General features: G+C 36.3%; 1 protein-coding gene across 1 annotated transcript in view; it reads left to right on the top strand.

The window, feature by feature from the left end:
* The first annotated feature begins 6,903 nt into the window (after positions 1-6,903).
* The window catches only part of siah1 (siah E3 ubiquitin protein ligase 1), a 23,054-nt gene continuing 19,255 nt past the window's right edge, over positions 6,904-10,702 (top strand). The window contains exon 1 of the mRNA XM_016483220.1: positions 6,904-7,133. The gene's annotated coding sequence lies outside the window, so the exon portion shown is untranslated. The remainder of the gene's footprint in view (positions 7,134-10,702) is intronic.

Consider the following 10,702-nt stretch of genomic DNA (forward strand, 5'->3'; position numbering starts at 1 on the left):
TCAGGACTTCTGTTGTCTGTGCTTGTTTTTTGGTCTCATTTTGACACATCAAAGAAAGTTAGAATAAACCATGGTTTCTGCAGGTCACAAAAATTCTTCACTTAATTCGACTTTTCACAAATTAAGACCTAAAAAGGTCTAAAATCAGAGCAGAAAGTCTTAAAATTTATAGTCATGGCATTACGGGGAGACACTGCAGGCAAAAACAGTATTTTCATGCACCTGTCAAGTTTGAGATTTTGGGCTTTTTGGTTTTTCATAAAGTCTTTTTTTCAGACTAGTGGAAAGAAAACATCCAAAAGACACTGTTAAGTGTTTCTTTTATAGCACTTTTATCTATTTGTGTCAATAGATTTAGATTACAATACATTTTTAAAGGCCGTTTTCTCAAAATTAGTTTTTTCTCCTACACTGAGCCATACATCTCCACTTGAGTAGCACTTACACACACCAAACTTTACATTTTTATTTCTGTTTGAATAAATCCATCAAGATGTTATGACAGCCACCATTGTTTATATAAAAAAAACGAATAGAAGTAGAAATATTATGTAATTGTAACTTTATTTTAAAAACTTCATTGTGTAATTTTAACAAATCAGTCAATTTTAACCTTCAGTATTATAGTAATGTAGTACCAACTGACTCTCATGTATATTTTACAGCATTAGTTGAGAGATTTTTTTTTTCCTTGAGAAAATTTGGCATGTACTGTACCTTGATATATATCCAAAATAATCGATATTGAATCGAATCGAAGCTTGTGAATGAGAATCGAATCGAATCGTGAATTTTGTGTCAAAACCCAGCCCTACTGTCTATATCCTGAAGGTTTTTACAGAGGGATTTGTTCATATATAATTTGCTTGATTATATACAACATTTTAATTGTTTAATTTAAAACTGTGAAAATATAGTGTTTTCTGTCCGTTCTACGCATTTTCTGAATTATGGAGTGACAAAAATGAGATACCGAAAATTCCCTCTGTAAAAACGTTTGACTCTAATATGGCAAAAAATAAAAAATAAACAAGAATTTTGAAACTGACATCATCCAGTGTTTAGATTTTTGTACTAGAAGTGTATGCAAATTAGCGCATATTTCATTAAATAATGACTCATTTGCATATCTAAACCTAACATTTTAGAAAACTTGTAATACAAAAAATGTTTGCAGGGCGATAACTATTAGGTTTTTTTTGTTTACCCTATTCACCTGCAGTGTCTCGCCTTCAATGTTGCAAACATTGCTAAACGTAAATATCTTCCTCTGTGTTTGTCTGCTTTTCTAGTACAAATATCTAAACATCCATAAATCAAGATACATTTACTTTAGCAAAAGTATGCAAATTTGTTTTCCCTTTGAATTTTTCTGAGCCCAGTGGCGGATAGTTGTTCTGGTTTTAGCTAACCAACTATCTTTCAGCGGTATACTATTGCCATATGGACATTACTTTGACACACTCACCTTTGTCCGATAACACATTACTTCCTGATTGTACCATTGAAGCATACACTTTTTATGAAGCTGCTTTGAAACGTGAAAAGCGCTATAGAAATCAATTCGAATTGTATTGAATTGAACTGACAGTAGGGGGCGACATCGCAGTTTTTTACAGTCTGAGCCTATACAAATGCACTAGTCTTTTCTATGCAGTAGTGACGTTATGTTTTCACTACTTTTTCCCCCTCTCTCTTGAACCAACATCTTTGAATATATTCCAGATAATCCTTTTTCCTTACCCCATCTGAAGTGTGGATACATTTCAAAACAGATGAATGACAGCAAAGATTCTTACGAAACTAGTTTTTGGCAGTGTTACAGTACTGTCCTTCCTTTGTGACCTCACATGGCTCAGGTTCTCTAAAGTTGTGTAAGATGAGCAAACTTAAACCTAGTCCATTATGCAAATCCTGCACGCTTTAGCGGAATTTGACTGGTCAACAGAAAGCTGTTACAATTTTTTTTGGGGGGGGGGGTAGTCTTGACTTTTGTGAAAGCATAATGTTTAAGACATTATGCATATGGCATGAGCTCTCACTGTTTAAGAGCAGTGAGTTTTTTTACTTTTAATATGTTCCCTTTGTCCATTTGGTCTCTTTTTATCTGTATCTATTTAAATGGTATGTTTGTAATCAGGTTTAAGCATACAAATATTAGCCACTGTTTAGTCATGTCATGAGTGAAAAAGTGTTTTGAAGAAAATAAGGGCTCGACTGGGGAAGCCTTGGTAGCGCTTCCCAGATCTAAACAGTTCTGTTTCCCATCTGTTCCCAATCTGTCCCTTTTTCTGTCGAGCACAGCAAGAAAAATCTTTCTTTGTTCGGTCATGGGCAGGCGGTTCAAATGCTATCAACATTCCAGAAAAGCTCAGCATTCTCAGGAACAGGATTTTTCCTCCCCAGTTACTTGCTTCCCTAAACCTACTGAAATTTCTACCATCTCCTTTAATCTCCATCTCCTTCTTTTTCTCACCCTTTAGTTGGATGGCATGCTTACATAACTTGTCAAAGTAATCCCTACCGGCCCTCCCCCACTGTCCTGTACCCACTGGTTTAAGCTCAACCAGCAACGATGGGACGGGAGCACTAATATCTGCTGGGATTATCAGTGAGGAAGCCATATAGCCTTTCATCTTTAACCGTAAACATGCCAACATAAGGATCTTACACATTGCACATAAAGGAAGCAAGACTGACTGAACAGAAGATCAGAAGAGATCAGCAAGGCATTCATAAGTCGCACAAGTATGCATGGAAACATTTGGTTCTGATAGACTTCATTGAATGGAGGCATTGTTAGCACAGATTATCATTAGCAGAGAGGCTGCAGTGAGTTGGAGAATGTGGATAATGTTAGTTCCAGAGGAAAACATCATAGTCTAGATAGTTTGTGGTCATGGACTGTATCCAATTAAATTAAATTAAATTTGCAAATAGAAAGTGCGCAAGATCAAATGTTGCCTGAGCGTTGAGGCCAGTTTCATCTTCAGTAGACTGTACATACCTTTATTTTACTCAATAGGTGCCAAAATATCTCAACATCTGCATCGTCTAGAATAGGGTTTGTCAAAAGAGGGAAAATAATGTTTTAATTAAGAAAAATTATAGTTTATAAAATTTGCTTTCTAACGCTGGTGTCTTGTATAAAACATTGAAAGGGTATCTGTGGATTAAAAAAAGATACAGTACAATGTGAACTTAAAAGTAAATATTTTCCATACAGTTTCATCATTTATTGTGTTAAAGGGTTAGTTCACCCAAAAATGAAAATTAGCCCATAAATTACTCACCCTCAAGTCATCCTAGGTGTATATGACTTTCTTCTTTCAGACGAATCCAGTCGGAGTTATATTAAAAATTATCTGTGATCTTTCAAGCTATTTCATGGCACTCAGCGGGTGTTGCATGCATCAGTCCAAAAGCACTTAATTAAAATGCGCCCATCCATAAAAAAAAGTGTCTCACATGGCTCCCGGGGGTGAACAAAGGCCTTCTGTAGCGAATCGGTGCGTTTTTGTAAGAAAAATATCTATATTCAAAACGTAATAATCCCTTTAATGTAGCTTGCGCTCACTGTTGTACATGCTTTTTTTTATGGATGGGCACATTTTATTTAACTGCTTTTGGACTGATGCATGCAACACCCACTGAGTGCCATGAAACAGCTTGAAAGATCAAAGACAATTTTTAAGATAACTCCGACTGGATTCATCTGAAAGAAGAAAGTCATATACACCTAGGATGACTTGAGGGTGAGTAATTTATGGGCTAATTTTCATTTTTGGGTCCTATGACAGTATGAAAGTCAATTATGTCATTTATGTCTTTATAATATCTTTTTTTCTCTAATTTTAAATGGTCAGTATAAATGACCTGTATTTTATGAATATAGTCCCTTACTATGTTATTATAATATTTGAGGGTCCAGAAAGTTTGAGGGCTCCTGTTCTAGAGTAACTCCACTTACTACGTTATGTCGCACACACAAAAAATGCAATGATTTTTATATAATGTGAAAAAGGAATGGCTACATTCAGGAGTTTGCTGACAGGGCACTTTCAAGCAGTGATGTCGTGAGAGCAGGAGCACTCTGGGATTTTAACACACTGGGCCGCACTAAGGGAAAGAAAAATAGACTGAGACTAAATGCTGTTTTGAATCATCAGTGTGGCACGGAGGGCCACTCCCATTCCTCCATCTGCTGCAGAGCTGTAAACAATGATGTCATTTCATCTCGGGCTGAGTTGGCAATTTTGGAAGCTTAAAAGAGCACAGGGCTAATTTACAGTAAGAGTGCTACTGTCCCATTTTACAGTCTAATCTAAGCATGTTAAAATATGCCTGTCATGTATCTCTAACAAATGACTCATAATTAGTAATTATTAATATACAACTACAGGTGTGGCTAGGTGATGTTTCATCTTTATTGACACATTTCCAGAGGTGTGTCTAGTCTGCAGTCATTTAGACAATGATGGCACTTTTGTATTAGTAGTAGTTTTGGCTCTACTGACAGACATGCGTGTTCTTTTCCATTGCCATGATATGATCAGCACATTATACACTCACCTACTTTCAACACCTGTTTTACACAATTTAGGTAAATACAGTGGCTGCCTATTACTGACTGCTAGTGTGATTCTGGTAATGTCTGACAGAGGCATGAATAATTTGTTGTTTTCCTACCATCTGTAACTATGGAACAAACTGCATGCAAACATTTAAAATAATACACTATTGTGTGTGCATATGGGATATTGAATGAATATGTTTATTTAAAGCACTGTCATAGTAATGAATGGTGAATTCAGATACACTACTGAAGTTTTTCTTATGCTCACTAAGGCTAAAATGCTAATATTGTGAAATATTATTACAATTCAAAAAATATGATTTATTCCTTTGAAAGTGAAGCTGAATTTCCAGCAGCCATTCTAGTCTTCATTGTCACAGGATCCTTCTAATATTATAAATGTCTTTACTGTCATTTTTGGTCATTTTTAATGTGTTCTTGCTGAATTCTTGCTAATTATAATAATTATAATAATAATAATTATTATTATTATTATTAATCTTTCCCCAAACTTTTGAATGGTAGTGTATCATAGTTTCTGAAGGATCATGTGACCCTGAAGAGTTTGAAAATACTGAAAACATACTGTAATTATTTAGCTGAATTTACCCAATATATAAATGATAAAAAAATCAATAACACAGAGTTACACCACAATGTTCTTGTGTTGTATTAAAGAAATTTGCTTCACGGTAACATTGTTTATTCAATGTACTGTATATTGTGTGTAAAAGGTGTGCAAACTTTTCCATGTCTCATAAAACAAACAGCACATGCTTTGGGACTGACTGTGATTTAAATGCACTAAACCACTCCGATCATAAGAACTGACACGTAGAACAGTTTATAGTGGTCACCAGTAATACAATAGGACACCTAGCAGTAGTACCCAGTGACAGGTAAAGGTATCTCAGTTAATTCTAGACGGGGAACTCTCAGGAGTCCTCCATCAATAAATAATTTAAAAACTTTTAAGTAGACAGACAGTAAAAAAAATAGACTGACATGGGAAAATGAACTATTTGTTTAATTACAGCATGTCACAGACTATTTAAATCACTGACACACCTTTATTACACATGGTGGTCTCATTGTTACCTTTATGTAATCCATTGAAATCCTGTACATTACACAAAGTCTTCTCAAGTCATCAACTATTTTGTTGATGTCCTCTTTTGAATAGGATCTTTTTTCTTTTTTTTTCCTTTCTTTTTTTTGCAGAACTGATAGGAATAATTTGTTCAAGAGTAAGTTTTGTCTACCTTTTGTTGGACAAAACTTAATACAACAGTTTAGAATTACATGATCTAGGACCTTTATACAGTGCATAGGCCTACCATAAGTCTATCCCTCACACAGCCTCGTTTTATCCGCTTTTTAATACAATATGGCGTCTAACTTGATTAAAGTATATGGAATCAAATGTTGAATGAATCAGTGACCTAATATAGTTTTTTTTTTAATCAAGGACTGATGGGTCTATAGGTTTTTTAAAAGCAGAATAACAGAAATGTTACAAATAAAACGTGCTGTAAATATGGTGATTGTTTTATTAACATGTGAAACAGAGTTGGTTTTAATAAATTGTATTCCATATAAACAGTCTAACCTTTTACCAGAGAAATGGCATTTAAATGAAATGAAATTCACATGAAATGTAGTGGGCTATTGTAAATGCAAAGTATAGCCTATGTCGTTATCGTGAGCGGGATCTGGTCGCAACAGAACAATCACATATTAATAAAATCTAAAAACATAATAAAAAGCTACAGTACGCCTATGTATACATCTGGGTTTTGTTCGAACATTTTACACTATACTTGGGATGTCACAAATTAATCGGCGATTAGGCGCAGCGCGGACGTGATTTAATATGTGTCCTTTTTCTATGTGAAAAAAAATAAAATAAATTCCAGTTTATGCTGTTTGATTATGGCTTCAAATGTCGTAGTTGGAAGCTGGAAGTTGTTAGCCTCGTCTGGCCCGTGCGCGCAGTTGAAATGCGGCTAATAATTTCTGACTGGCACATAACTGAACAAATGTAAACGGGTTAAGGCGGGGCCCCTGGGCTGCAGCCCATTCAAGCCCAATGGTTAAGTCCGGCCATGGATGTCAGGGATCACGTTGCTTGAAACAGTTTTCTGAACCGGCTCTTTGGGATGAACTGTTCAAAAGAACCGATTCGTGGAAACCATAACGGAGAAATGTCTCCGTGATGTCTCGTTCCCGCTCTCAGGGAACCGATGTTACAATAGTAACCGGAGACGGTATTCTCATCATCACTCGTCTGTTGTTGACCCAACGTTGTTCTCCTTCCCGCGTTCATGTGACTAAAGCGCGTTCACGCAGTCTTGTAGCGGCGCTCCCGTGAAAAATATATTTGCACAGCTTCAGTCAGTGCGCGACACCGAGACTGCCGGGCGACAGCAGCGGCTCCTTTTAGCGAATGTGGAAACACAAACAAAATTAACGGACGTATTAACCTAACGCGGATCTACGTGTAGTGGATTCTTTTTTAATTGTTCCGTTTGGCAGCAGAAGGATATTTTTTCTGGAGGTAAGTGCAGTGTTTAAATCCCTCATTCGAGGATAATGGCTCTGTTGTTGATTTTACTAGGCTTAGCGTGCTAGCTAGCTCAAAAGCGGCTAGCCGACCATGCTATCAACCCTTTTGCCGTGTTCCTCATCAAAACATATTGTATGTGACCCATTTTTCTGCTAACACGTTATGAGTCCTGGTGTGGTTCGTAACCAGTCACAAATTTTTTTTTTAATTCTGCCAAGCGCTGAGATTTGGTCCATGTAGCCCCATTATTAGCCCGGCTTTGCTAGCTTTCTATGCTTATGCTAAACGATACACACTGTTTATGTGATGAGATGAAATGAAATATAACCATTGCAGTGTTTTCTAATTTTAATAGTAGGTTGCATAGATGCAGACACTCCATTTGTGTTCATTCTTTTAGTCCCAAGCTTGAGGCCTCGTTAATTGACATTGAATCGTATTAATTGAATGACATGGAATCTGTATTAATCTCAACATGCAAAGTGCCGTGCAAAAGCAGCCTGGCATAATAAACACATGTGTCATATACACAGAGACAGCGTTAGTTGGGTCAGCATGGGATCTAGTAACCTTTTTATCACCGTTATGGTCAATATAATCTGTAATGATGATGATTTAGAAATCAGTCATAAAGAAAGCATGCACAAAGCTAGCCGTCAACCGACCCTGGTTTTGGAGTCTCTAGTCTACACGACTCTCTCAGACTCAAGATGCTACAGTAAATCGTGTTCATGTAATTGCTTTGAGACCTAACAAAGTTTAATGTCATGAATGCCCGTGTCTCTGCTACACACGGGATTTATTTTAAGCTTCCGCGCTCTCAGACGCCTTGAATTTGGCAGCTCGATCACATCACTCCGTTTTGCTTACAAAGCAGCTACGATTTGCCATGGAGATGTTGCATCTTTGTTGCGATTCTGAATTGAGCTGTACTGTTTTTGTTGTTCTTTATCCTTAAAGATCCATTTAAGCACCTCCCCTATCGATTACCGTAATTGAGGTTAAGTTGCAGCTGGTTGAAGCAATAGTTAGATAGGATAGGGTCAAATCCCTTCTGTAACTAGCCTTATTCTTCTATCAAGGCAAGGTTGTTGTAAATACTGGAGTGTTGCCACAAACTTGATATTTTCCTACATAGAATAAATTGAGTTTTTTTTTTTTTTAAACTGCTAACCTGCATCTATCTGGGATGTCTTATTTGCCCATAGACATTTCTATTGGTTTGATGGAAATGCCTGGGAAGGCATAAGGTTAAAAATGCATAAACACTTCTACTTTGGCTTTGGGACACATTAGATTTGTGTTTCTGTGTGTCCAGGTACTTGGAAATGCAATCCTCCTCTTTTATTCTCCCCACACACATCAGCAGTGATCATGTTAGAGATCATGTTATGGAGCATTCTTGTAAAATAATTGCCTTATGCATTTATTTTTGCATTCTAAATGAGTCTCCCTATTCAATAGTATTTATTTGTTTATTTATTGGTATTTATAATGCCTACCTTTAACTAGGGCTGGGCGATATAGCAAAAAAAATTATCAACGATATAATGTTTCATATCGTTCTGTATCGATAATTATTGACATTTTTTATAATCTTTTATTAAAACAAAAAGCAATAGCAAAAATGTTAAAATTTAACCACTGTATTTATAATTAACACAATTTATTGAGACAAACAACAAATAGTTTTAACAATCAAACACAATAAAAATTAAACCAATATCTCATTTCTAAAGTTTTATATGCAGATTAAATAGGTCTTTATTGTATATGTCTAATTGTCTCCCGAGGCCACAGGAGGGCGCAATGAGCAAAATAATGCAGCGCATTTAAATTGCCAACGCAAGGAAGTAACTCTATAAAAACGTGCATTACATCTAAATTAACTCATAAAAATCAAATATAATTTCGTAAATTGCATAAATAATTATGAACAAAACAGCATCATGTATTTATTAGGGGTGGAACGGTTTGTGGAAAAAAAACGAACCGTACGGTTCTCCACACACGGTTCGGCACGCACTAGGACCACGGTTCAACTTAAATCTGACAACGCATCTGTAATCTGATTTGCTATAAATAACATGTAAAACAAACAGGGTTCGGCTAATATATGTTTCTGTTGATGAATGCGCATTCTGGCTTCCCGATACATTACAACAACAGCGATGGGGGAAAAAAAAAAAAAAACGTGGACAAACCATTCACTCTTGTTCAATGCGACTGCCGTATGCTGGAATATGAGCATTTATTCCGTCATCACCCAGGTGCTGATAGCGCAAGCACACGTTGATATCTGTGTTTAAGATAAACTCATTTAAGCTTTGCCAGTTTAAATATTTAAGAGCCAGTCTCAGCCAGAGGACGCGAGCTCGCGCGTGCAGTTAGAAGATTTGTGCGTGTGTTCATCCGAAGCGCGCAAACCCGCGCCTCAGAACACGCGCAAATATTAATCTCTCTCTGAAGTATTATGTATAAATGGCCAAATTCGCACAAAAATTATGTCAAAATGCCCATCTTGGTAAGTATACTATAGCAGACATAGCTGGCTGAACGTACTGTATCAGTGCACTGGATCAGTGCATTCTCTTAAAGTGACAGCACTTTCTTAATATTAATCAAACAGCAACAAAAAAGAAATCACTCACTGCTCTTGATTGAATAGATTTTGTAACTTTAATAAAGATTAATCTTTAATTTATACAGTCAAATATGCAATGCTGTTTTACATTTCATTACTTTATTCAATTTCTGTACCTAAAAACTAATGTTAGACCTACCTAAAAAAAGCTGAAAATCACCGTTTATTTTTTGTATCTTTACTCTATTGTATTTATTTGTGCTGTTGCTTGTAGTTAGATTGTTCTTATTTTCTTAATTTTTATTTGACAGTATATTTTTTGCCTAAACATAGCACATATTGAACCATACCGAAACTGACTCTAAAACTGTGATACGAACCGAACCGTAAGTAAGTTGAACCGTTCCACCCCTAATATATATGCATTGCTTAATCCAAAGAGCCGAAGCGCCATTCACACAGACTGCATTTAAAAACATATGAGACGCAGTGAAAAGGAATAAACCGCCACAAATTCATGACGTGTTTTCTAAAAGTTTAAACTGTTTTAACTTTGCATGGCTTTCTATACATCTCTTCTGTGAGACGCGAGTGCAGCAGTCATATTTGTTCGTCTAAAAAATGCACTGAATATGCGTTCTGTGTGAATGGCTTGGTTTCGGTTTTAACCCATTCAAGATCTTCTCCGCATTGAGCTTCTATATTTCTCTAATATTTTGAATGAATAACGCAGCAGCGGCGCGTCTCGTGGGCTACACTAACAAAACATTAAAATGCAACAACGTCACTTACATCATCACCGCATCTCACGTGCCACTGCTGACGCTCCCTGATGCACACCTAACATTCTAATGCAAATGTTTATTTTAAATTCGACTAATATTCATTCTTTATTCACAATCTCCTCATCACAGGCAGGCACAGCACTCATTTCAGCATGTGTTCGTGTTTGTGTGTGCTGTCTGCGTCACTCATA

The sequence above is a fragment of the Sinocyclocheilus anshuiensis genome, unplaced genomic scaffold (assembly GCF_001515605.1).
Source record: "Sinocyclocheilus anshuiensis isolate Anshui unplaced genomic scaffold, SAMN03320099.WGS_v1.1 scaffold481, whole genome shotgun sequence".
Taxonomy (NCBI): Eukaryota; Metazoa; Chordata; class Actinopteri; order Cypriniformes; family Cyprinidae; genus Sinocyclocheilus; species Sinocyclocheilus anshuiensis.